At 32.0% G+C, this 26,164-nt stretch overlaps 1 protein-coding gene across 1 annotated transcript in view; it reads left to right on the top strand.

Moving 5' to 3' along the window:
- Window positions 1–26,164, top strand: part of LOC115881334 (proteoglycan Cow) — a 393,974-nt gene that overhangs the window by 180,422 nt on the left and 187,388 nt on the right. The gene's annotated exons all lie outside the window — the stretch shown is intronic.

Raw genomic sequence — 26,164 nt, 5'->3', positions numbered from 1 at the left:
GCAGATTTCCAATTGACAGCACAGATAATAAACCAACCATGGCAACTACTATCGATCGACTTAATAAATTTCAAGAGAAGTTTTCAAACAAGTCCGAATTTATATCTGGCCGTATCCCGAAAGTTCAATTAAAGTGAAATATAGAGCGGGCATTTCGAATAGTTTTAATCTGCGAAGAGATAGAAGGTAATACTTAGGATAACTTCCGTCGGTATATACTTATTTCTGGAGAGACGACGGAGTTAAGTAAACTTCCCTATCTTCGATCCAGCCAAATGGAACATGGCTAAAGAAAATTTTAAAAAGTTATGAGTAGCTCATAATCTCAGACAAATATTCTAAATAGGCAAACCTTAATAGACAAAAATAGGATACACAACGTCGCCTTTCACACAAAGTGTCGTAACTAACATTTTGATAATTTTGCAATAGAGCGAAAAAAATATATTTTAATGTAATCTAAAACAGCCCCTACACTACCGCCGAAATGTTTTACGAAATATTTCTGGAAATATTTCGTAAAACATTTCTGGAAGTAGTACGATAAATATAAGCCCATGTTATAAAAATTAGTTCCCACGTTTTCTGAAACAGATCGGGACCCGCCCTGATTGGTTGATTGTTTTTTATTGTTAACCTAGATTAAGACGGGCTTATATTAATCGTACTATTTTGTTAAATAGCACAAAGCAATCAAGATCAAACGTTGTGGTGGCTTCAGAAAAATAAGTAAACATGGAGAAACTGATATGAAAACGGTTATTCCTCGAAGGTTACTAAAGAATATTTAGTTTTAATCATTGTCTAATATTATTAATTACAATACAGTAAAAAAATATAAAACAGTGACTAACTAGCGGTCTACCATTTATCGGCTTATAATCCGCAAAATAAAACACTAAATCACCACAATACACCAAAACACTTTTACTTTTACACTGGAGGCGCGTTTCGCTAACCATTTTGCGAAATGACTTTTTGTTGCGAAATGAATTTCGCTAACCATGATGCTAACATCAAAGCTGATGATGATCATCAAGATGATCAGCTGACGATGCTAACATGGTTAGCGAAACGCGCGTCTAGTGTAAAAGTAAGTGTTTTGGTGTATTGTGGTGATTTAGTGTTTTATTTTGCTGTGTAATACCAAAGGTTCCAAACCTCAACTGTAATCTAAGGCTTATAATCCACGGTATTGCGCTTCATGAATAAAATATACACAAAATTATTTAAATATTATGGTAAAGTAACATTTATACTGTAGTATGTAGCAAAGTTTAGTTTACAAATTTGATTTCCTAGTTTTAATTGTCTAAATCCCTGTATATTAAATACTAGTTGAATGAATTTTTATCAAACCATGCTGGGTGCTAATAAAAGTATCGTTTACAGATTTCTCTTAAGAATAATAAAGGAACATTGCTTTTAAAAAAGTCCGTGGATCATACTTTTGTTGACATCCTGTCAATCAATCATTTTCCCAATCAGCTCGATATATTGATAATGCTACCAGTATTACTCATCAAGCAATACTACTCTTATATTAACCAATTAACCGTAAACAAACATATTATAGACAATTTTATACATTAATTCTAATATAATAAAATTAAATAATAAATATAATAATAATAGCTCCTGTGTATAGCGTTTAACGCCTTGGGAGTAGCAAGGTACAGCTTGCCATACCCCTAGAGTCGTTGTATTGTAATTATATTCCTGCAGTTTAAGTGAAAAGTTTTGTTCTTAAATATCTACTCTACATATTATAAACGCGTGTTCAAATAATTATTTTGTCGAATATATACCAACATAAAACGAGATGTAATAAACGAAATATCATCGTAACACCAGCTATATTAGAAACGTCTAGGTTTACTTATTTCACTGAGATTTATGAAAAAAAGTTCTTTGCCTTAGGTACAGATACCGCCACGTTTTGGGAATAGTTCAAAATGAAACAAAATTGAACGAGGCAACAAGAAACGCCAAAACATCCCTCCACGCCCTCCTCACGAGTAGTTTTCGGGCGCTTTTAAGAATCGAAAGTAGGTCGAGGTAAACCGAAGTGGGTCAAGACAACTGAAAATAAATCCAAATGCCACAAAGTTGGGCGTTGAAACGCGACCCTGGCCTGTTTCTAAGAATCTTCTGCATAGTGTAGAGGCTGTTAGCTCGTAACTGTAACAGCACAATCTGTTAGCAAATAAAATAAATGGCGTACCTATCTAACAAATCTTAATTTTTAGATCACACTAAATGACGTTCTTTTCATTCTGCTGTAAAATTTTTAAATATTAATATTATTATATAATTAACTGTGCAGGCCAGTTTCTGCAGTTTTACGCTAAATTATTGCTTTTATCTAGTTTTTTTCTAAAAGAACTTTTTAAATTATTAATTTTTATATATTTTTTTTTATTTGCTTCCGAATCAACTTCCTTTCTATTTTCTACTCTATGAAGTGCTCATAATCTGCGGATTTTTATTCCTGTCATTGGCTCCCTTTTTTAAGATAATAATAATAGATAATTTTAGATGAGCCGATTTTAAGTAGTTTAAGAAAAACTGCATCTATTTTTAAATTAAAACCGAACAGGTACAATGGGCCATTAAAATTTTTGAAAAGTTTGTCGTAGAATTATGAACATCCTGTATGATTTACGATTACCATATTTATAGCAAAGTAAGTACAGACCATATAAAGTAAATACCAAATATAGTTTTAATTTCAGAACATTCTTGTATTTTTAATAATTTTTTAAGAAAGGCTGAAAAATATGTATTTTTTATTTATTAATTAATATCTCTGAAACTATCGAAAAATATTTACTCATATTTTAGGGTTATGTAAAGTGATCTAAAAAGAAACCAAAAATGCAATAATATACACGGTGTTCCATTAAAAAATCATCCCGATCCACTCACACTTTTTTGAGCCACCCTATAGAAGTTAAAATATTTTCCTGAAATACATCCTCGTACATATTTTAGGTTTGCACTTACACAAAATTCTCAAGTTTTTTACTCCAGGAGCTACAGATACCCGACGCACTATTGCCGGACTCTGTATAGCAAACATTACAATCTTCCATGTAAGCAAATGTGTTCTTCCTATCAGTCACTCAAAAAACCGACTACATCCCATAAATATAAATTTTATTGTATATATCTCTCCCCAGTCAAAAAAATAAAGAAAATGCTTCTTCTCTCCGACATTTCAATATTTATATTGTCAACAACTCGAGGAAGTTTGACAAGATAATTTAAAATTCTTCGTATTTGGATTTAACCCTCTTTTTCCTGACGATCGAATCGATATTCCTAACACTGAACTATACAAGCGATAAATACAATTATAAATTTAACATTGGAAACAAATTTTCCCTGTAAAATGTTTTTCTTTATTTTTTTCTTTAAAAAATAATAAGGAAAAAGGAAAATAAAATAAGGAAAAATATTGGTACCACTCTAGGAAATTTTACCTAGAAATTCAATAATCCTTTTTCTTTCATAACTTTTAATATTCAAAATTGAAAAGAATTTTAATACGAAAATTTACTATTTTTAGAAAATTAAAAATACTACTTCACTTAAATTATTAATAATTTGTATCTTTTAATGAAGACTTTAGTTTTCTTAGCAGACGCGTTTGTTCTGATAAATTTGCATTACATAAAATCAAATTTCAAATTAATAATTACTACCGAGTAAGACTAGAAAGCTGAAACAGACGGAGTCTACTTTGTTTTTGCTGGTTTCGAACGCGGTTCTCAGTCATAGAATGGTCTACCTACTTGTCCGACAAGATGACCTACCAAGATGTCCGATTTCATCTAGCCCCAACTAGCGTGAGTTAGCAATGCGTTTTAATAGAGCTTCTTCACTCTTCAGACGTTCACCCGTCCAAATATTTACATCACTTAACGTCGTTTAACTTCGTCGGAGAACGGAACAGTTAATGATTTCGATTTTTAAGCAAATATGTGTTCTACTAGACATCTACGGAAAAACAAAAAACGGTCTTAATTCTATACCAACTATCATTTCATATCTAAATATCAAAAATTTAAATATCTGCCATTATACAGGGTGGTCTGAACTGTATTCCGGAAACTTCGACATCATATTCTGCAGATAAAAATAAGTAAAAAAGTTGGTATAAATGTATGTCCTAAAATGCTTAGTTTTGGAGATACATTGTGTAGTACAAGTTACAATTTTATTTCGATTTTTTCCAAATAATTTCTGAAGTAACGTAAATATTTGGATGAAAATTGGTGTCTGGGAGTTTTTTGACACGACAAATTTGATTTTCATGTCAATATGATTCCTACTTGTGGAGGACGCCACCTACATATTTTTAACTGTTTTGAAGAGTAATAACTTTTCGTCCGTACCTGTATAAAACAACTGAGTAAAAAAATATGCATTTACAACGTTTTTTACGTAAAAAATGTCTCTTAGTAAAAATCGCTACGAGTAATGGTTCTCGAGATATTTGAAATCGAAATTATCAAAACCTGTCATAAATTAAGCATGTTGACTAAATAGTTATTAGGCTGAAATCATAAATTTGAAATGTTTTGTGCTAAAAGTTCTTTATCATAATTTTTTTTTCAGAAAAATTTAAGATTAATTAAAAAAATAAAGAGTTCCCAAATTTATCATTTCAGTCAAATATCTGTCTACTCAACATGCCTATTTTTTGTCAATAATGACATGTATTGACTATTTCTATTCTAAATATCTTGAGAACGGTTGTTCGTAGCGACTTTTACCAAGAGACATTTTTTACGTAAAAATTAATATTCTTTCACTCAGTAGTTTTATACAGGTACTGACGAAAAGTTATTACTTTCCAAAACAGTTAAAACACATATAGATGGCGCCCTGTACAAATAGGAGTCATATTGACATCAAAATCAAATTTCTCATGTCAAAAAACTACCAGACACCAATTTTCATCCAAATGTTGAGGTTACTTCAGAAATTATTTGGAAAAAATTGAAATAAAAATGAAACTTTTACACCCTGTGTCTCCGAAACTAAGCATTTTAGGACATACATTTATACAAACTTTTTTACTTATTTTTATCTGCAGAATAAGTTGCCGAAGTTTCCGGAATACAGTTTGGACCACCCTGTATATTTAAATTTTATTTGTTGGAGTACCGATATTCCTAGAAAAAACTCTTTTTAATTAATAAATTACAATTTTTTTAATTGATTTTGGTTGGTTAAAACAGTAATTTTTGACAAACCAAAACAGACAATCCAGTCTTTTTTGAAAGCTTTTCGAAGTCAAGTAGGTAATTTACATTTCCCGAATTAGTTTTTAAGTAATTATTTTGGTATTGAATGTTTAAATAGTTAGAATATACACCCACAACTTTGGAACTTTAAAGTGTGGAAGTGTGTGTGCATAAATGTGAGTGAACAATCAGAACGGTATAGTTAGATTTCTAGAAAAATAAATTATATTTAGAGTAACTACATTTTTTTTAACGAGTAAAATGAATCTTCCATGAAAAAGTATTTTGCGGTGTTATTCCTGGAAATCTAGATTTAGCATCGGAACTAAAACCCCGGCTTCGTTGAATGCATTAAATTAAATCTATCAAGGATCCTAATCGATAATTTCGAGAGCCAAAGTGTCAAGAAGAAATATTGCTTTTTGAAAAGAAACTGATTATCCAGATTGAGCAATTCAGGAGGACGCCAACAGTGGATGTGATCTTCCTTTTAAAGCTTTTCAAACACAAGAAATTAATGACAATACGACAAAAGAATCTTGGCAAATACCATAAATTCTTACTTCATATTTAAGTAATTTAAATTTTCCTAATAATTTTTTTTAAATAATAATTTTAGTATTGAATATACTAATTCATTATATTTTAGTTTTGAATATACTAATGTTCATGCTGAAATTGTAGTATTTTATTGTATAGTTATTATCCAGATTGAACAATTGAAAAGAACACCCACAAGTAATTTACATTTTCATAATTAATTTTTCAAATAAATATTTTGGTATTAATCTACTCCTACAGTTTAAGCTACAGTCAGTTAATATTCTACATTTTAAGTAATATTTCTTTTGAATTGAGAAAAGAGAAAGTTAGTTAACTGAAAAATAAATTCGATTTAAAGTAACTACATTTCCTTTTGACTGAAGTAGACGTCTGAACAAAATGCATTTTTCATGAAAAAGTATTTTTAGGTGTTAATCCTGCAAATCTTGATCTAGCATCGGGGCTGAAACTCCGGCTTTGTTGAATGCATTGAACTAAATCTATCAAGGGTCCTAATCGATAATTTCCAGAGCTAAAGTGTCAAGAAGAAATATTGCTTTTTGAAAAGAAACTGATTATCCAGATTGAGCAATTCAGGAGGACGCCAACAGTGTGGATTTGGCGTTCTTTTAAAGTTTTTCATCGACAAGAAATTTATGACAATGCAACAAAATAATCTTGACAAATACCATAAATTCTAACTGTTTAGGAAATTTAAAGTTTCCTAATAATTAATTAGTTTAAATTAGTTTTTTAAATAATCACTTTAGTATTGAATATAGTGCTACATTTAATGTTTATGCTAAAATAATTGTATTATTTTATTGTATAATTTTTATTATCCAGATTAAACAATTAAGAAAAACACCTACCCACAGTCAATTCCAGCGGAATATTTTTTGAAAGCTTTTAGAAATCGAGTAATTTATCACAAAACGATAAATTTTTCTAATAAATAAATAAGGATAATTTCTTTTAAATTGAGAAAAGAAAAAACTAGTTAACAGAAAAATAAAAAAGATTTAAAGCAACTAAATTTTCCTCTGATTTATATAGAAGCCTGAACATTGACATGAAAAATGCATTTTTAGGTGTTAATTCTGGAAATCTGGATTTCAAATCTAGACTGAAACTTAGGATTCGCTAGCTGCATTAAAATAAATCTATCCAGGATAATCGACAATTTCCAGAGTCAAAGTGTTAGGAGAAAATATCGCATTTTGAAAAGAAACTGATTATCCAGATTGAGCAATTCGGGAGGGCACCAATAGTCAATTCAGTTTTTTTAAAAGCTTTTCGAAGTAAAGTAATTTAGCACAATGCGATAAAATTATTAGGTAGTATATTACATTTGCTGAATTAAATTTTCAAATAATTATTTTGGTATTGAATATACCGAACTGAAAAATTAATTATATTTAAAGTAACTGCATTTTTCTTGACTGAAATAGACGCCAGGACAAAATACATTTTCCATAAAAAAGTATTTTTAGGTATAGACTGTCCAACGATAAGATCCTGGACAGTGATAGATGTATATGTCATTTTATTCTCAAAGTAGTTTATTTTATTTTACAAAGAAATAAGTTGGTACAATTGGAACGCATAGCAGAAAATTAATATATTTAAAATTTGAGTGACAAGTGATTACGTCAAAATATTGTGAAAAAAACTGTATAAAATTGAAAAAATCTAATTGAGTTATTTTATTAAAAACAATTACAGTATATGTTAATACAAAACAAGCAAGGGTGTATTTTAAAAAACACCATGTATAAAAAAAGATATAAAAAGATTCCCTGCTTTCAAGCCGTGTTTCAAGCTCAAGCAACTTCCTGCATTTATTGTTACATTTATCAATATAATTATTCAATATGATAATTGTTTACCTATCGTGTGCTGCTATTTTACAGATACTCCAGTTTTTGGTATCATATACTAGATAGTATACAAACTTTATTTGTGGCTAATACAACTCTCTAGCCAATCTGGCCATAATCTCTGTCAAACTGTCTCTAGACACCGAATATTAACTGTAAACTATTGTCTGGGTCAACACTTAATTTCCTTTTTGAGTTTTCCTCCTCTTAATTTTAAAAAATACAAAACACATCTAGTAACACAGTCCAAAATGCAAAATATTTATCATTTCTATTTCACATATAATTTGACACAAAATTATAATCTATAATTTGGCAAGAGTTTGACAACTCTTAAGTCGAGTTTATACGCATTGGCGTCCGTTTGTTGTTCATCGTTCCGTTAAACCAATAATATTGAAATATGATAAAAATATACCAAACCAATAAAACTGGTTAAAAACAACAAGAGATGACTGTTGGATTTTTGAACCCATCCATAGTTAACTTAAAAAATATTAGAAACTCTTTTTAGTTAAATAAATGGATTTGTATGGACGTCATCTGCTTTTTTTCTGTCATCGTCTGTCGAAATCTTACCTGAGAAAAAAGACAGAGTATATTAATTACTGAAATCTGCATTTAGCATCGGGATTGAAACTCCGATCTCACTGACTGAATTGAACTAAATCTGTCTAGGATAATCGATAATTTCCAGAGCCAAAGAGTTAGAGAAAAATATTGCTTTTTGAAAAGAAACTGAGTACCTATCCAGATTGAGCAAATTAGGAACACGCCAACAATCAACTCGGCCTTTTTTGAAAGATTTTCGAAGTCAAGTAGTTTATCACAATGCGATAAAAGAATATGGGCAAATAGCATAACCTTTTCTAATTAATATACATTTTCTTAATTAGTTTTTTAAGTAATTATTTTCGAATTGAATATATTTGGTCTAAAATTGTAATTTTTATATAACATTTCTTTTAAATGAAAAAAAAAGAAAATCTACTTAACTAAAAAAGAAATTAGATTTAAAGTAACTACATTTTTTTATTAAAATATATTTTCCATGAAAAACTATTTTTAGGTGTTAATCCTGGAAATCTGGATTTAGATGTTAAATCCAGATTTCCAGGACTGAAAGCCGGGCAACGAGTTAGAGAAAAATATCGCTTTTTGAACAGAAACTGATTATTCGGATTGGGCAATTTAGGACGCGAGCAGTCAATTTGGTCTTTTCTGAAACCTTTTCCAAGTAAAGTAATTTATCACAATGCGATAAAAGTATCTTAGCAAATAGTATCACTGTTTCTAACTAAGTAACTTACCTTTTCTTAATTGGATTTTTAAATTATTAAATTCGTATTGAATTATACTGTCACACTTTAAAGTTCAATCAGATAATATTCTATATTTTAAGTAACATTCCTTTTAAATTGAGAAAAGAAAAATGTAGTTAACTGAAAAATAAATTAGATTTAAAGTAACTACATTTTTCTTTGACTGAAAGACGCCCGAACAAAATGCATTTTCCATGAAAAAGTATTTTTAGGTGTTAATCCCGGAAATCTGGATTCAGCATCAAGATTGAAACCCCGGCCTCGCTGACTGCAATGAACTAAATCTGTCCAGGATAATCGATAATTTCTAAAGCCAAAGAGTTACGGAAAAATATCGCTTTGCGAAAAGAAACCGATTATCCAGATTGAGCAATTGGGGAACCAATTTTCTGACAATTTTTTGACATCAAATAATTTATTACAATTTGATAAAGGACTCTTGGCGTATTCTTAATTTCAATACAATCTAAACAATTTACTTTCAGAAGCTGATCAAAAAAAGTATTTTGTATAAATAATATACCATAATTATACATATTTTTAATCAAGTTGACTATTCTATACAAAACATCAAACATATGTTGCAAATTCATGGTAATTCTGTTTGCAAGTAGTACCGTATGATCGAATAAAAACGGCGTCAGCGATGGCTATAAAATGACAATCGATGACATTTCTCATATAAATTTACATATAAAATGACAGCGATCTTCATTCCATAGCCATCGCTGACGCCGTTTTTATTCGATCATACGGCATTTTAAAACATTACATTTTGAAAACACACATTAGCATACATATTTCTTTTTATATGAAATATACATTTAAAATAAATTCGAATACAATTAGTGTTAGTTATTAATTAATATTTATACGTCTCGATTAAACATTTTTAATGGTTCATATTTTTAGCACTTATTGCTAACGCATCAAAAATCCGATACAGCTTAACATTCATGACTAATGTCGGTTTTGTGCAAGCTCAATTAGCTCACACGGAGAAAGGGTTAGGGAGCTTAACCTTAAAATACAAAAAAAGTGTTATCTTATAAACTTCGTTGAACGATCTAATTAGTGATGGGCAAAACTGTTATTTTTAGATAACAGTTGAAACTGTTATAGTTATTTATAAAAAACAGTTTAAAATAACAGCTTAAAAATAACAGGTTTCTTTATTTTATTGCTAAATATCTGAAAGAATATGAGGCGGTCACCGCCAGGCGTATTAACGCAGTTGCAACAATGACGTGCTCGGTGGTTATTTCCAGGGTGTCATAACATTTCTAAATATCGATTGTTATCTAAAATACCTCTCTAAAAACAGGGGTTGTTTACAAATAAGCGCTGTTTACAAATTGCGATATAAAAAGCCAAAATGCCGCCACTCGTCTATATCTATAAATTCCGATCTACCTACGCCTACCCCTCGATCCGCGTAGGTTCTGAATTGCGTAGCAGTGTACAGGGTGCATCTCACTCGACGGGCGAGAAGCTCTTCGTTATGATTTTACCATTTGCGGTCAAAAAATAGCAATATAAGAAAATGTGTAGTATATTCTTCATAAGTAAACCAACTACACACTAGAGTTCGAATTAATTTTACACTTAAACTAGCATGTACAGTTTGACAAATATAGGAAGAGACTTGGGGATAGCACCGGTCGCGCACACGCTAGAGAGAGAACGCATTCGGCGGAAGAGAGATGCAGTTACGCTACGAAAAATCTGATTGAAGCAAATTTATGGGATGTCCACTGCGCATCGGGGGGCGTCTCTTATTTTATATTTCTCACGTCTCTAGCTATACTTGTTAAGTTGTACCCGCGACTTCGTTCGCATCGAATTATTAATTTGTAATGGTGATTATAAAGCAAAGCAAGAATTTCCATTAACATACAAACTGGATAAAATTTTCTCACATTTGCCAAAAATATGCTTTAAACGTCGAGCAGTTTAAGCAGAATCGTGGTTAATCAATTACTCAACTTTTTGGAACACCCTGTATTATTTTTAAAAATTTCAAAATATGTAAAAAAACAAAATAAATTATGCGTGTCCAATCGTTTTCCCGAAAGACTAACAGTTTTTTAAATAATAAATATTGTAATATTTGAGGGGCGTTTTCACCCTCTTGGAATTTGAGATTCGAGAAACCCCTCCTTATCGCACCTCTACACCCCACAGTCAATCCGTTTACCAAAAATCAGCTTCAAACGTCAAGCAGTTTAAGCAGAATAGTGATTACTCAGTGGTCATATTTTATGAAACACCCTTTAAATAAAAAATATTCTAATATTTGAGGGTGGTTTCACCCCCTTAGAATTTGAGTTTCGAAAAATCCCTTCTTATCGCACCTCTACACCCTAAAGTCAATCCGTTTTCCAAAAATCAGCTTTTTACGTCAAGGGCTTTAAGCAGGATCGTGATTAATCAATGACCAGATTTTTCAAAACACCCTGTTTACATTTTTAAAAAAATGTTAAAATATTATTCTGAAAATTTTTCAGAATAAATAAATACTTAAATATTGAAACTTAATAACAAAGTATTGAAACATACAGCGCCATAATATCTCGGCCTCCGCCCGTTATGCTCGTAACAGGTTGAAAAACAATATGTATCTAAAACAACTGATGCGTTATTCTCCAACCTGTTTCAAACCTCCGATTATCTCGAACGCCGTTCTGTTATGCTCGTAACAGGTAAAAAACAACATAGCTAAAACAACTGATGCGTTATTCTCCAACCCGTTGCGAGCCTCCATCGACAATCGACCGATGCAGCAGCGCTCCTTTCCCCTCCTGTTATCTCGACAGCCAGGCGTTATGCCCGCAACTGTTTCAAAAAAGCTGCTTCTTTTATATCCTATTATTTTTAAGCTGTTGTCAGCCCAACACGACGCGCCGCGCCGTAGCGCATACCCCACTCCGTTGTCCGTTGTATCTCGCCGCCTGTATCGATGGTTGTCGAAATAATAGGTTTTCCATCCATACTAGTTGTTTTTTGGAATTGCTTCGAGCAGCATTGAATTTCGTGGCGGTGCAGAGCGCCGACTTCGTTTCACGAACACTCGATCTCTGCGTGTCGTTATTTTATATCTGTTATTTTTTAAAAGCAGTAACGGTTGCGTTATGTTATTTCTAAATAATTGTTATAAAATAACAGATAGTTAAATAACAACCCATCACTAGATCTAATACTAATCTAATAAATGTCTGATATATAAGATCATTATTATCATCATCATCATTCTCAGCTTATTATTAATTTCCAATTATGGTATAGCCTCATTCACATATTTATATAATCTTGTAATTGGGCTCATTGTTGTCTATTGTTGTTTTTGCGGTCCTAAGTTATCCCTGCTAAATTTCTAATATTATGGTCCCATCTCAGGTTTGGCCTTTTTCTTCTTCTAGGTCTCTTAATCCCTCGTGGGTATCATGCTGTAATTTTTGTAGGTCATCTGTTGTCCGTTATTCTTGACAGGTGTCCTGTCCATTGCCGCTTGGAGGATTTGATTCTGTGGATAACATTTATTATCTGGACCTTTTGTTTCTGCTCTATTTGTTACGATATTCCTTGGTTATTATCAGCATATTTCGTTCCATCAAACATTGTGCGACCTGCAGTTTCCTTATATAATGTCCGTTTTAAGTCTCCAGGTTTCTATATATATGAAACTCCTCGATGAACCCCTACATGAACAAGGATATATGACGTATTCCATTAAAATACTAAACCGGGTGCGTCTCAAAATTGGCTCACCCCCTATAACTTTTATATATTTTCAGATAAAAAAACGAGATTTGGTATGTTAGTGTATCGTGAATGAAATGTGATAAACTGCTAACTCCATTATTCATAATTTGAGACAAGAGAAAAGAAACGGTACAAAAAATATGTACATACACATGTAGCAAATATATTCAATGCATTAGTGATGGGTTGTTATTTAACTATCTGTTATTTTATAACAATTATTTAGAAATAACATAACGCAACAGTTACTGCTTTTAAAAAATAACAGATATAAAATAACGACACGCAGAGATCGAGTGTTCGTGAAACAAAGTCGGCGCTCTGCACCGCCACGAAATTCGATGCTGCTCGAAGCAATTCCAAAAAACAACTAGTATGGATGGAAAACCTATTATTTCAACAACCATCGATACAGGCGGCGAGATACAACGGACAACGGAGTGGGGTATGACAACAGCTTAAAAATAATAGGATATAAAAGAAGCAGCTTTTTTGAAACAGTTGCGGGCATAACGCCTGGCTGTCGAGATAACAGGAGTGGGAAAGGAGCGCTGCTGCATCGGTCGATTGTCGATGGAGGCTCGCAACGGGTTGGAGAATAACGCATCAGTTGTTTTAGCTATGTTGTTTTTTTACCTGTTACGAGCATAACAGAACGGCGTTCGAGATAATCGGAGGTTTGAAACAGGTTGGAGAATAACGCATCAGTTGTTTTAGATACATATTGTTTTTCAACCTGTTACGAGCATAACGGGCGGAGGTCGAGATATTATGGCGCTGTATGTTTCAATACTTTGTTATTAAGTTTCAATATTTAAGTATTTATTTATTCTGAAAAATTTTCAGAATAATATTTTAAGATTTTTTAAAAATGTATACAGGGTGTTTTGAAAAATCTGGTCATTGATTAATCACGATCCTGCTTAAAGCCCTTGACGTAAAAAGCTGATTTTTGGAAAACGGATTGACTTTAGGGTGTAGAGGTGCGATAAGAAGGGATTTTTCGAAACTCAAATTCTAAGGGGGTGAAACCACCCTCAAATATTAGAATATTTTTTATTTAAAAACTGGTGAGTTTTTCGAAAAAACTCTTAAACACGTATATTTTATTTTGTTGTTTTACATATTTTGAGATTTTTACAAAATATATACAGGGTGTTTCATAAAATATGACCACTGAGTAATCACTATTCTGCTTAAACTGCTTGACGTTTAAAGCTGATTTTTGGTAAACGGATTGACTGTGGGGTGTAGAGGTGCGATAAGGAGGGGTTTCTCGAATCTCAAATTCCAAGAGGGTGAAAACGCCCCTCAAATATTACAATATTTATTATTTAAAAAACGGTTAGTCTTTCGGGAAAACGATTGGACACGCATAATTTATTTTGTTTTTTTACATATTTTGAAATTTTTTAAAAAATAATACAGGGTGTTCCAAAAAGTTGAGTAATTGATTAACCACGATTCTGCTTAAACTGCTCGACGTTTAAAGCATATTTTTGGCAAATGTGAGAAAATTTTATCCAGTTTGTATGTTAATGGAAATTCTTGCTTTGCTTTATCATCACCATTACAAATTAATAATTCGATGCGAACGAAGTCGCGGGTACAACTTAACAAGTATAGCTAGAGACGTGAGAAATATAAAATAAGAGACGCCCCCCGATGCGCAGTGGACATCCCACAAATTTGCTTCAATCAGATTTTTCGTAGCGTAACTGCATCTCTCTTCCGCCGAATGCGTTCTCTCTCTATCGTGTGCGCGACCGGTGCTATCCCCAAGTCTCTTCCTATATTTGTCAAACTGTACATGCTAGTTTAAGTGTAAAATTAATTCGAACTCTAGTGTGTAGTTGGTTTACTTATGAAGAATATACTACACATTTTCTTATATTGCTATTTTTTGACCGCAAATGGTAAAATCATAACGAAGAGCTTCTCGCCCGTCGAGTGAGATGCACCCTGTACACTGCTACGCAATTCAGAATCTACGCGGATCGAGGGGTAGGGCGTAGGTAGATCGGAATTTATAGATATAGACGAGTGGCGGCATTTTGGCTTTTTTATATCGCAATTTGTAAACAGCGCTTATTTGTAAACAACCCCCGTTTTTAGAGAGGTATTTTAGATAACAATCGATATTTAGAAATGTTATGACACCCTGGAAATACTACCACCGAGCACGTCATTGTTGCAACTGCGTTAATACGCCTGGCGGTGACCGCCTCATATTCTTTCAGATATTTAGCAATAAAATAAAGAAACCTGTTATTTTTAAGCTGTTATTTTAAGCTGTTTTTTATAAATAACTATAACAGTTTCAACTGTTATCTAAAAATAACAGTTTTGCCCATCACTACAATGCATTAATATAATATACACATAACAATAATCTTTGTTGGGGAACAATAAAACTTAATATTTCGTTAAAAAATTTACGTAAAAATCATGTATTATACGTATTATTTAGTTAAAATCAAAAATGGAGTTAGCAGGTTGTCACGTTTCACTGAAGATATGATATAATTATTTAAGTCAATTGATTTGAATGAATTGATTGATGTATATTCAATTGTTTTTGGTCACTTCCTGTTTCACCGGAAATAACTAGAACTTTTGATTTTTAATTAGCACGGTATTTTGTTACTTTATTCAATAGAAAATGACACTCTGAATAGAATGACATATCATATGTCAATTTTTGAGATTTTCGAATACGATTTGTTTGAAATTGCAACATGCGATTCATAACAACAATTTGACTCGAAATAACATGTGTGTGATACCAAATTATTCGTAAAAAAATTATTTTTCCAAATATGCTAATGAACCACCATTTGTTCCATTTGAAAAAATTGAGATATCATTAAAAACACGATTTGGGCACCTTTTAACCGGCCAGGACAAGACATAAAAAACATTAGGCGATCAAATATATTTTTCTAAGCTTTCTTGATTAAAAACTAGTGTTATTATCACAACCATGGCACTCCAGATTGAAATTTAAAATACGATTCTTTTTAAAGCGAAAATGTCAAAAAGTTGACGTATGTTATATCATTCTATTCAGAGTGTCACTTTCTATCGAATAAAGTAAAATATACCGAGGGTGCTATTGAAAAATGAAAAGTTGTAGTTATTTTCGGTGAAACAGGAAGTGACCAAAAACAATTTAATACGTCAATCAATTCGAATTTATGTCATATACAAACAAACCAAATCTCGTTTTTTTATCTGAAAAAATAAAAAAGTTATTCGGTTGAGCCACTTTTAAGACGCACCCGGTATATGGTAATCGATATAAACTATAACTAAAAATCTTATAATTTGTCGAAATATTTTTTTTAATAAATGATTAATCCACTACAAAAAATTAAAGCTTTTTAAAGTGGGACAAATTACAATTGTTTTAAAAGACACTTAAAAGAGTAAAATATTTTTTTACTATATTTCGAAATGTTATTACTTCAATAACTGCCTATAAATATTTAAAACAGTTCCAGATTATGGAAGTGTCACTTTCAAGGCTTACTGAATCGGATAAAAGCCCAACTTGGGTTAAATGATTAGGGTGAGCTAACTGATAGGCCTAGTTGAAATCAAATATTCAATCGAATTTGAATAACTAACACCAAATTAAATGGGCTTAAAATTAGGCAGTAATTAAGGGTTTCTGTTAATTAAACGCTTCGAAAACAATGGTAGATTTTATGCAGAAGATAATTTAATGCGTAATGACACATTATTTTACATAAAAATAAAACTTATGCAAAACAACTACTTTTTCATATTTTTATTAGTTTTAGTTTCTACATTAACTTTGAGAAGTTCTCTATACTCTCAAGGGTTTACACACCAATTAGATTATCATTGTTATGAGTACGAAAACAATATTTAACACATACATATTCTCTGACAACTACAAATTGAATGATGTATTTTTCGTAGATTCCCTAAGCGTGAGATCTACATTGTAGAGGTCACAATAGCCACAATGGTTTTTTTGTGGCTGATAATAGGTTATAAAAATATTAATAAATAGGTAACTGTAGTAAATATTAATACGTAAGGTAACTTATTTTCACCATTTATAATTGAAGAACGGCTGGACCGATTTTAATGACCTCTGATTTGTTGAATTCGTTTCTATCCCATATTGCAGAAAGTGTAAAATATTAAGTAGTGTTGAAGTAGAATATTGAAAAAATCAACGAAGAAAAAAGGAAATAAATTTTTAAATAAATTAGGTTTGAAACTTCGCCATCTTCTGCCATTGGAATCCCACCCTTATAGCTTATTTCGAGGCTTATTTGTAATAAATGATATCCACTGCAAGTCAGTGATCATACTAGATATTCTCTTCATCTTCTTCTTTCTCAGCCTGGTTCCATCCAGTTTTGGATATGGGCCTCTTCTAGGTTTTTCCATGCTTCGCGATCTCTAGCCAATCTTATTCATTATCTTCCCGCCACTGCCCTGACGTCATCGACCCATCTCTTTTTTGGTCGGCCCACACTTCTTGTTGTTTCCCTAGGTCTCCATTGGATGAATTTTTGGGGCCATCGGTCTGGATCTTGTCTTGCCACTCTTTTAACATCATCTATTAATTTTGTTTTTTTGACATATGTGGGTGTTCCGTATTTTTCCCTAATGGTGACTCCCAACATGGATTCTTGCCATGGCTCTTTGTGCTACTCGTAGTTGTTCTGCTGTTTTTCGGGTAATTGCCATAGTCTAGCCATACGTAAGCACAGGTAGAATGTAGCTGTCGAAAGCCTTTTTCTTTAAGTTGATGGGCACCTTTTTATTCTGATCTTACGTTTGTAATGTGTTTTTGTACTCTATCTTTGTTTGGTATAACAGACTGACAAAGTTGTTCGTAGCATTTGTGTATTTCATTTCTAATTTCATCTTTGTCTGTTGTTACAATGCCATGTGTGTTTCTTATCTTTATTATTTTTTGTTTTCCGCGCATTTGCTTGCGTCGTAATACTTTCATGTTTCTATTATTTTCAATTGTTTCCAAAATTTGGTTTCTCTTATACTACCTTAAATCTTGTCTTATTTCTCTTTTAGTTGTTTTATTTTAGGTGTCATATTCTGAGGCATCTCTGTCAATCTTTCTTCTTTTCCTTATTAGTTTTTTTGTCGTTTCTGGTTTTAATTACATATTTTCTTTGTTGCTGTAGTTATGCCCTGCTTTAGATTATTGAAGATGTCGTTGGGGTTTTGATCTCTGAGTGTCTGTGGCTTTAGTCTTCTTTCAAGCTCTTTTTGATAGGTTTCCTGATTTAGTTGCAGAAGGTCCCTTGTAGGAAACATTGATCTGGTAATTAATTTTCTCCTTGCTATATTGGTATAGATTTGTATTTTGGCGCGTACTAGTCTGTGGTCACTTCCTGTATGAAAACTGTTTAACACATCGACATCTTTACAGATTGTATTCTTGTCGATGAGGATAAAGTATAATTGATTTTTTACTCATCCGTGTGGACTCCGCCATGTCCATTTTTTCTGAGTTTGTTTTTGATTAAAAGTATTCATACAGTATAGTTTTTCGTTGTTTAGAAAGTTTACAAGCATGTCTCCTCTGTCGTTCCGTTCCCCCAGACCAAAATTTCCTATGTAGTTTGTATCATCCGGTTGCTGTTACCCTATCTTGGCGTTAAAGTCTCCAATTATGATTACGTAATGTGTATTTCCAAGGTTCCTAGCCCGGCTAATGTTTTCATATAATTCCTCGATCAATTCACTGCTTGCTGAGCTTGTAGGTGCATAGCAATGTATCAGCTGGATACTATATCTTTGGTTTAAGCGCGCGCGCGTATTATTAGATATATCACTCTATTTGATACTTCTCCTTGCAACCTTGTTTCGCATAGGCCTATTATGTCCCAATTAATATTTCCCAGTTCTTGTTCTGATTCTTCCAAGTGGTCATTTGTTCTCATCGTTCTAATATTATAAGTGGCAGTGGATATAATCTGTGTCCGTTTTTGTTTTTGTTTGTTGTATTTTGTCGATTTCTTGCCTTCCCCAGAATCCGTGAGGCTGCCCGAATTTGTAGCGGGATGGGATTCTTAAACTTGAGCTCTTCCCATCTGGGGTAATCTTGTTTTAGATTTCGACTCTAGCATGGTTCTAAGAAGGTAAATGGCGATTAGTAAATAATACTAGTAATGGTAATGGTAATATTATAGAATAGAAATTCAACCAAAATAATGGGGAAATAGCATATTCAAATAATTTCGTGCATCTTCTGCAATGGGCAACTCACGTTGCCCACTCTTATAGCTTATTTCGAGGCTTATTTGTAATAAATGATGTCCACTGCAAGTCAGTGATCATACTAGATATTATAAAATAGAAATTTAACCAAAAATAGTGGGAAAATATCATATTCGAATCTTCTTCTTAAGGTGCCGTGCAGATTCCTGCGCAGGCGTTCATCTTTTTCTTCCTTATCAGATGGTTCTATTATTTGCAGCGACTTGGAGTGCTTGGACGTCCTATATGCCTATCCAATGACGAATATCTCTCAACCAGGATAGCTTCCTATGGCCTATTATTCCCCTGTTGTCTCCCTCGATTTTACCCTGGAGAATTAAATGCTGAAAGCGATAGCGTTCTCCACGTAGTATGTATCCCAAATAAGCTATTTTCCTCTTCCTGATGATTTCCAGCCGTTCACGTTCTTCTAGACCAGCTCTTCTGAGAATGTCTTCATTCCTCACACGTTGGACCTTCTGTTTCTGTTTATTATTGCTACTTTCAGTGTCCATGCTTCCATACCATATAACAAAACGGACCAAACATAGCACTTCACCATTCTGTATCTAAGGCCGAAGTTCAAATTCCTATCTGTGAACTGAATACTGACACAAGAATTTATAAGAAAACTCCATTTTGCACAATGATCTATGGAACGATGTATCCATTGAACAATTAATAACCAAGAATGGAATATTATCAATCAGCATAACAATAAAAAAACAAACTTGATTACAAATGATATGAATTAAAACTTAAATATTCAAAAACAAAATACAGGTTGAGTCTTAAATAGGGGCAAATATTTTTAAGGCTGGTAGATCGCGATAAAAGAAACAAATTTTCTCTTTACTGTTTTTCAAATAAGTTGAAAATAACTGAGTTATTTTACTTTGAAAATTAAAAAAGATATATTTTTTGCTTAAATTTTGAGAACCACTTGATCTTTTCTTGATTTTCTTTCTTGTAAGTTTAATCTAGTATCTCGTCTACGACCTATGTTGCCATATATATTATCGAGAAATTATGTTTAGGTAAAGACAAGTTTCTTGCAGCTCGTTGGAGAACCAACCTCTGGACAGTCCACCTGATGAAGGGTAGGCCCAAAAACCGGTAATGGGAGTTGAAGTTGGTTCCCCCTTAATGACAATAACTTTTTTTTTCCTGTTTTTCGATTCTAGAAAATTGAAAAAAATATGGCAACTCAAGGCAAGAATTTTTATTAGTATTTTATACGAAATTATGTTTTTTATGTAAAAATTAAAAAACATTAAATTTCCAACATTTTTTTCAAAAAATTCCAAATTTAAAAAAAAATTCACGAAAAAAACTCATAGAGGTAACTCTAATAAACTACCCCTAAAAATATTTGTTTGATAAAATTGTTTCTCAGACATCAAAGACTCATCCTGTAAATACATTAAATCAATATTTATTTTGGCGCATTATACAAACTTTTAACAAGTAATAATTAATTTAAAAAATAAACTATAAAATTATTTATTGATGGATACATTAAAATTTAATTGATGCAATAAACGGCTATAATACTTCAATAATACGAATAATAAAACAGGTACAACTCGTAGCTATTAAATAACTAAAATATCTGTCAACCTATTGAACAAATTGACAGGTCAAATTGATATTATATAATATCCATCCAACTATATGATAAGTTAATTAAAAAATGTATACCTACATATTACATTCTATGTCTGATATTACATTTTGCGGACATATTACATTTATTCATATGAAAAATGTGCTTATGTATTTATTTCATTAATAATTCAACTCAAACCAACACATACTAGAAGGAAGATTAATCGAATTTGAAAAAAAAATTATCTGATTTCTTCGGTATCTTATTATTCAGACATAGGAGTAAGTAATTTTTCTAATTTTGTCATTTTTTATTTTAACTGATAATATATCCATAAAAACTTTAAATCAAACGCCTGCGCCTGTACCCAATTTGCTTAGCTTTAGGTCGATATTGCTTGCTGGTTTCTATATGTTTACCAAAACTCTACCTCCTCTAGCAACTTAATACTTGTTGTCAACAGTATGTAAACATTACTGAGCCTAGGGCTGTCATATAGGTACAAAGTGAAATTCAGAAACTATTTGAGAACATTTCAGTAATATTGTTCGGCTTGCAATATTGTGTTGTATGCTTCAACTCAACTCACATTATCAAAGGAGTATTTTCTAATATATTGTCATTAAAGGTTGATCTATTATAATACAATATTCAGCGAGGGCTGTGAAATGGAGATAGTTGTACGTCATTTTATACGAGTATGTAAAATCATATGGGGACTGTCTTCGATCGTAATTTCCAAGCCAACTGGATGCCATTTTCTTTCAATCGTACAGTACTAGCTACTAGATAGTTTCTATCTTATATGTACCTATATACAATATGATCGAAAAAATGGCATCAGCGAGGGCTATGAAATAAAGACCGCTATCATTTTTATATGTATAATTATATGGGGACTGTCATCGATCGACATTTCCAAGCCAACTGGTCGCCATTTTCTTTCAATCATACGGTACGATATATGAGAAATGTCACCGATCTTCATTTCTAAGCCACCTGGACGCCGTTTTTTTTTCGGTAATATAGTACTTAAGATAATAAATCGATCATACAGTAATAGAAAATCATCAGTGTTGATACTGTGTGAACTGATGATTCGATATCGAAAACAATATAATATGTACCAACTTTGGTTTGCCAAGGGACCGGTTATCTCGGTTATTATTAACTTAATCTACGACAATGTCATTATGACACATTTAACATTGTCATTTGGATGTCATTATGGCTTTCATAATAGCACTAGTGCTATTATGAATTCATAATAACACGCAAATTTTAAAATAAGAAACAAGCAAAAAAAGGTACCTAAGTACAATTGGTTAAATTATTTCCAGACGATGACAGGTGAGTTGAATTTTTACAAAGTAAATTTATTTCCTGAGTGCTTGAACTTGTTGAAGACCCATCATTGCCAGAAATGTTACCCAAAATATTACATGACACTTTTTTCTTATTTTCTTTGGAATTTTCTATATAGCTCTCTGCCACTGTGTTAGAGCGAACGACAAACGAACCAAACAAAAATGTCTTTTAACAGTTGATAAATCCACTCCTGAATCTGCAAGCAACGACGCAGATGATCTACGGAAAGAATGTCCAGTGTATTGTTGTGGATTTGGAAGACTTAGGAACAATGCTATTTTATACGGCATTTTCCAAAGTATTAATGCCAATGGGTTGCTTAATACATTTTCCATTTCTGTACCCTACAAAAAATCGAGTATGCTCTGTGTTGCTTGGCCGCATAGTTTAGTCGAACCATTTCCACCATATTTATTCCTTCAATATTCCCTTTCGTTATAAAAAAATCTCGTGATATCTTTGTTTTCGTAAATGGAATAATGACATGAATGCATTGTCCTTCATCTTTAACATTTTGCAGCTGCACATTTGTCAACTCGATACGCCGGCAGGCTCCCGCAAGTCCCACTATCAATGAAACTTTTGTCAGGAAATAAGTTTTATCATCAGCTTCCAACAAAAAACAAGTTATGTCTTCTTTTCTTAAAATTCTCGATTTTTTTGACCGAAATCCTTCCGGTTTTCTTTTCAGAAATGCAATTAAATGGACGTACTTACTAACATATGTATTTTTCTTCACTAATATAACTGAACGTAGCATGGAATAATATACCCAAAGTGATGAAGCCTTCCTATGTTTTGAAAGATGTTCAAAATATGCCAGGAGAACCTTTTCGTTACTACTATTCTTGATTCCTTTCCCTTTACACCATCTTCATGTTTTACATAGGCTTGCTCGTACGTTTGTCTTGATTTTTCGGGAAGTAGGGAATCGACAACGTTTTGCGCAATGCCTTCAATATCCGAAGGGACACTTTCAGAATCAGAATGACCCATATTAATATTATTTTTTGCTTTTTGCTAAAACTGGACGTTTAACACAAAATTGAACATCAATAATTGAGTTGTCAAAGTCAAAATGGAAACAATCAACTAGCTGATAATTTTGAATTTTAATTTTTATGAGGATATCTGTGATATTTTAAATTAAATCAAATCTCTTTGGATCGTCCCTCGTGTCGCGTCGTAGATTAAATTTTGAATAATACACGTTCGATACGAACTTTTTAATGAAACTTGTGTAACGTTACACGCGTTTCATTATGATGTTCGTATCGAACTTGTATCATTAATAACTAAAAGCTACTTTCTAACTACGTTTTTATAAAACTAAAGTGTGTCCTATCGCTACTTGTAATACTGACATATGATTAACCCAGCGAGAAAAATGGCGTTGTTTGACAAACGAATACTACGAACTTTGAAGTTTAAGAAATGTTTTGTTCATTTTAATCCAAAACTCGTAATATTAAACAATCGCCCCCTATAATTCCCGTGTAATGTCATTAGATTCTAGGCTTATTTCCAAATACGGAGATATTTATAATTTTATTATGCAAAATACTGATATACAATGAGTTATGGATTCCTTTAGGGTAATGGTACCTTTAGGGCCTCTCCTTGATCTTTTCGTTATCTGCCTGTTATTGTTCCTCTTGCTCCGAAGTATTCCCGAAGGATTATTTCAAAGAAAATTGTTTGAATATATTAATTTGGTGAGCAATCCTAATGATAACGTTATTTAGACAAGAACAATGGATGTATTAAAATATGAAGCCGTTATGCCTTTAGGTGAGAAAATATTTCATTCTCTGGCTAAAGAATTTTGTGGAAAGTTAAAATAGACTGACTCTTTATTATAATTTTATGGCAATTTATTTAAGTGTATTATGTTGTACTTTATAGTATTTTTTTATAGTATTACTGTTTATCAGGGGTGGATGGGGAAGTGGAAACCGGTCCGGGAATAACAGGCAACCGAACCGAATCCACAAAAATAAAATGACCATAACGAAGAAATATATTTTATTTATTAATATACAGGGTGTCCCACAAATAAGTGCAAGTATTTTAACTGGTAGTATATTTCGGCCTCAGAAACACGCCTATGAGTTTTTTTGCGAAAATTTGAAATTTTTGGGAAAAAAATTTGAAATTTTTTTTATTTTTAAGTTAAAAAACATAATTTCTTGATAATATGGCAACATAGGTAGTAGATTAAATTTACATGAAAGAAAATCCAGAAAACATCCAGAGGTTCTCAAAATTAATAATAACTCGATTATTTTGTACTTACTTGAAAAACGGTAAAGAGAAGAAATGTTTCTTTTGACCAAATCTACCCCTTTAAAATACTTGCACTTATTTCTGGGACACCCTGTATAAAAAAGGGTGATTTTCGCTCGGGCGAAAAAATCTCTTTTGCCTCCGATTTTCCAAAATTTTGCAATTGTCTTGATCAAAATTTTTATAAAGATCAATATCAGATCGGACATCTGAATTATTACTACAAAATAGCTCAGTTTCACAGAGTTCTACTGTTTTATTTCCATTATCGATAACGGTAATTTGATCTTCAATATGCTACGATTTTCAATCACGATTTTCAGAAACTTTAAGACTTCCTGATTCGTTCAGTTCAGCTGGCCCAATCCTCTGTGAAATACATTATTTTTAGCTTTTCAGGTATATACTTTCTTATACATTGTAGAAAGAAATTCTCTCTTTTCTGGTACAGCAGCAGCCTCGTCGTGTATACGTGTTTTAATTTTTGGTATAATTCTCATCATGTAATTTTTACTCGTTTCTACATTTGGCATCTTGTATGATAATGCCATGACTCAAACGAAAAAATCTAGGCAATACCTAGGCAGTGGATATAAATGTGTTCTGAGGTAGTTGCTATGTTACGGTCCGTAATAAGAATATTTGGATTTTGGAGACATATTAATATTTTATTATCTAATCTAGTTTAAATCTTATTTAACTCTTTTCTGCTGTTTCACTAATTTTTCGTAAAATTATTCTACACTATCGAGACTATTTAGATGAAATTGACTCTTTTTTCTGCTGTACGCCCGCCGGAGTCTTTATTAGTTATTAATAAAGGAATAGTGGTGAAAATATACAGGATGAGTCTTAAATAAGTGCAAATATTTTCAGGGGTGGTATATTTCGACCCCAAGGAACACGTCTATGAAGTTCTTGCAAAAAAAGATGTTTCACCGCAAATGTTCGCACGGTATATTTTCTTAATATTTGATATTACGGCACAAAAAAAATGGATATACAATAAAATTTCGGTGAAACTTTTTTTTTTTAAATAAATCAGTTTTTTTAAAAAAATTCAAACTTTAATAATTTGGTTATTTTGGACTTATTTGAAACACGGTAAAGAGAATATATTCTGTTTCTTTTATCTGCCAGCCCTGAAAATATTTGCACAAAGCAGCACATATAAAGTGCACTTATAGACTCACCTTGTATAATAAAACATTTCAAACGGAACAACAAACAGATATTTATTAAACTTATAAGTGTCTCAGAGAAAGACATCTAACCATAGTTATTTTACAAATTGGTGTTTATGTTTTAAAGTAACTGACGATTATATTGATCTAATTGATTAGTTAGTTAGGCAGTCACTAAGAATCTTACGTAACTTTAGTTAGAAGATTAACCATTTAGTTTTTGATAAATCAATCTTTTTTTTTGAGCTCTGATCGGGACCACCGGGAATTTTCCTGTTTTCCCATATGACCCATCCACCCCTGCTGTTTATAGTATTTCTAGAAAAACAATTATTTTGATAAATATTTAAGAACAATAGTAATTTATGTATCCAGTTGGGCAATAACCGTAGATATTGTAACTAGCTGGCTTTTCTTTTTTTCTTATTGAAAGAGACAAATTTTCCTTAATCAACAACAGAGTTTCTGGCGATGTTGAAGGAACCGGAGTATTAGCGAAATTTTATCTGTGAGATCTCTTCAACTAGTTATAGTTTTTCCGATGCCAATTGAAATAGGATGGAGCTCTTAATTTTGTTACTGTTTTTGTAGACGTCATTCTTGTCGTCATCGTCATCTGGATAAACGAATTAAGAGTCCCAGTATTTGAAATTATTTTTGGCATTTTTTTTACATTATTATCATTGTT

Source organism: Sitophilus oryzae, unplaced genomic scaffold (assembly GCF_002938485.1).
Source record: "Sitophilus oryzae breed Bouriz unplaced genomic scaffold, Soryzae_2.0 scaffold_1716_pilon_pilon, whole genome shotgun sequence".
Classification (NCBI taxonomy): Eukaryota; Metazoa; Arthropoda; class Insecta; order Coleoptera; family Curculionidae; genus Sitophilus; species Sitophilus oryzae.
The sequence above is the reverse complement of the archived record's forward strand: the minus strand, read 5'-3'. Positions and strand labels throughout refer to the sequence as shown.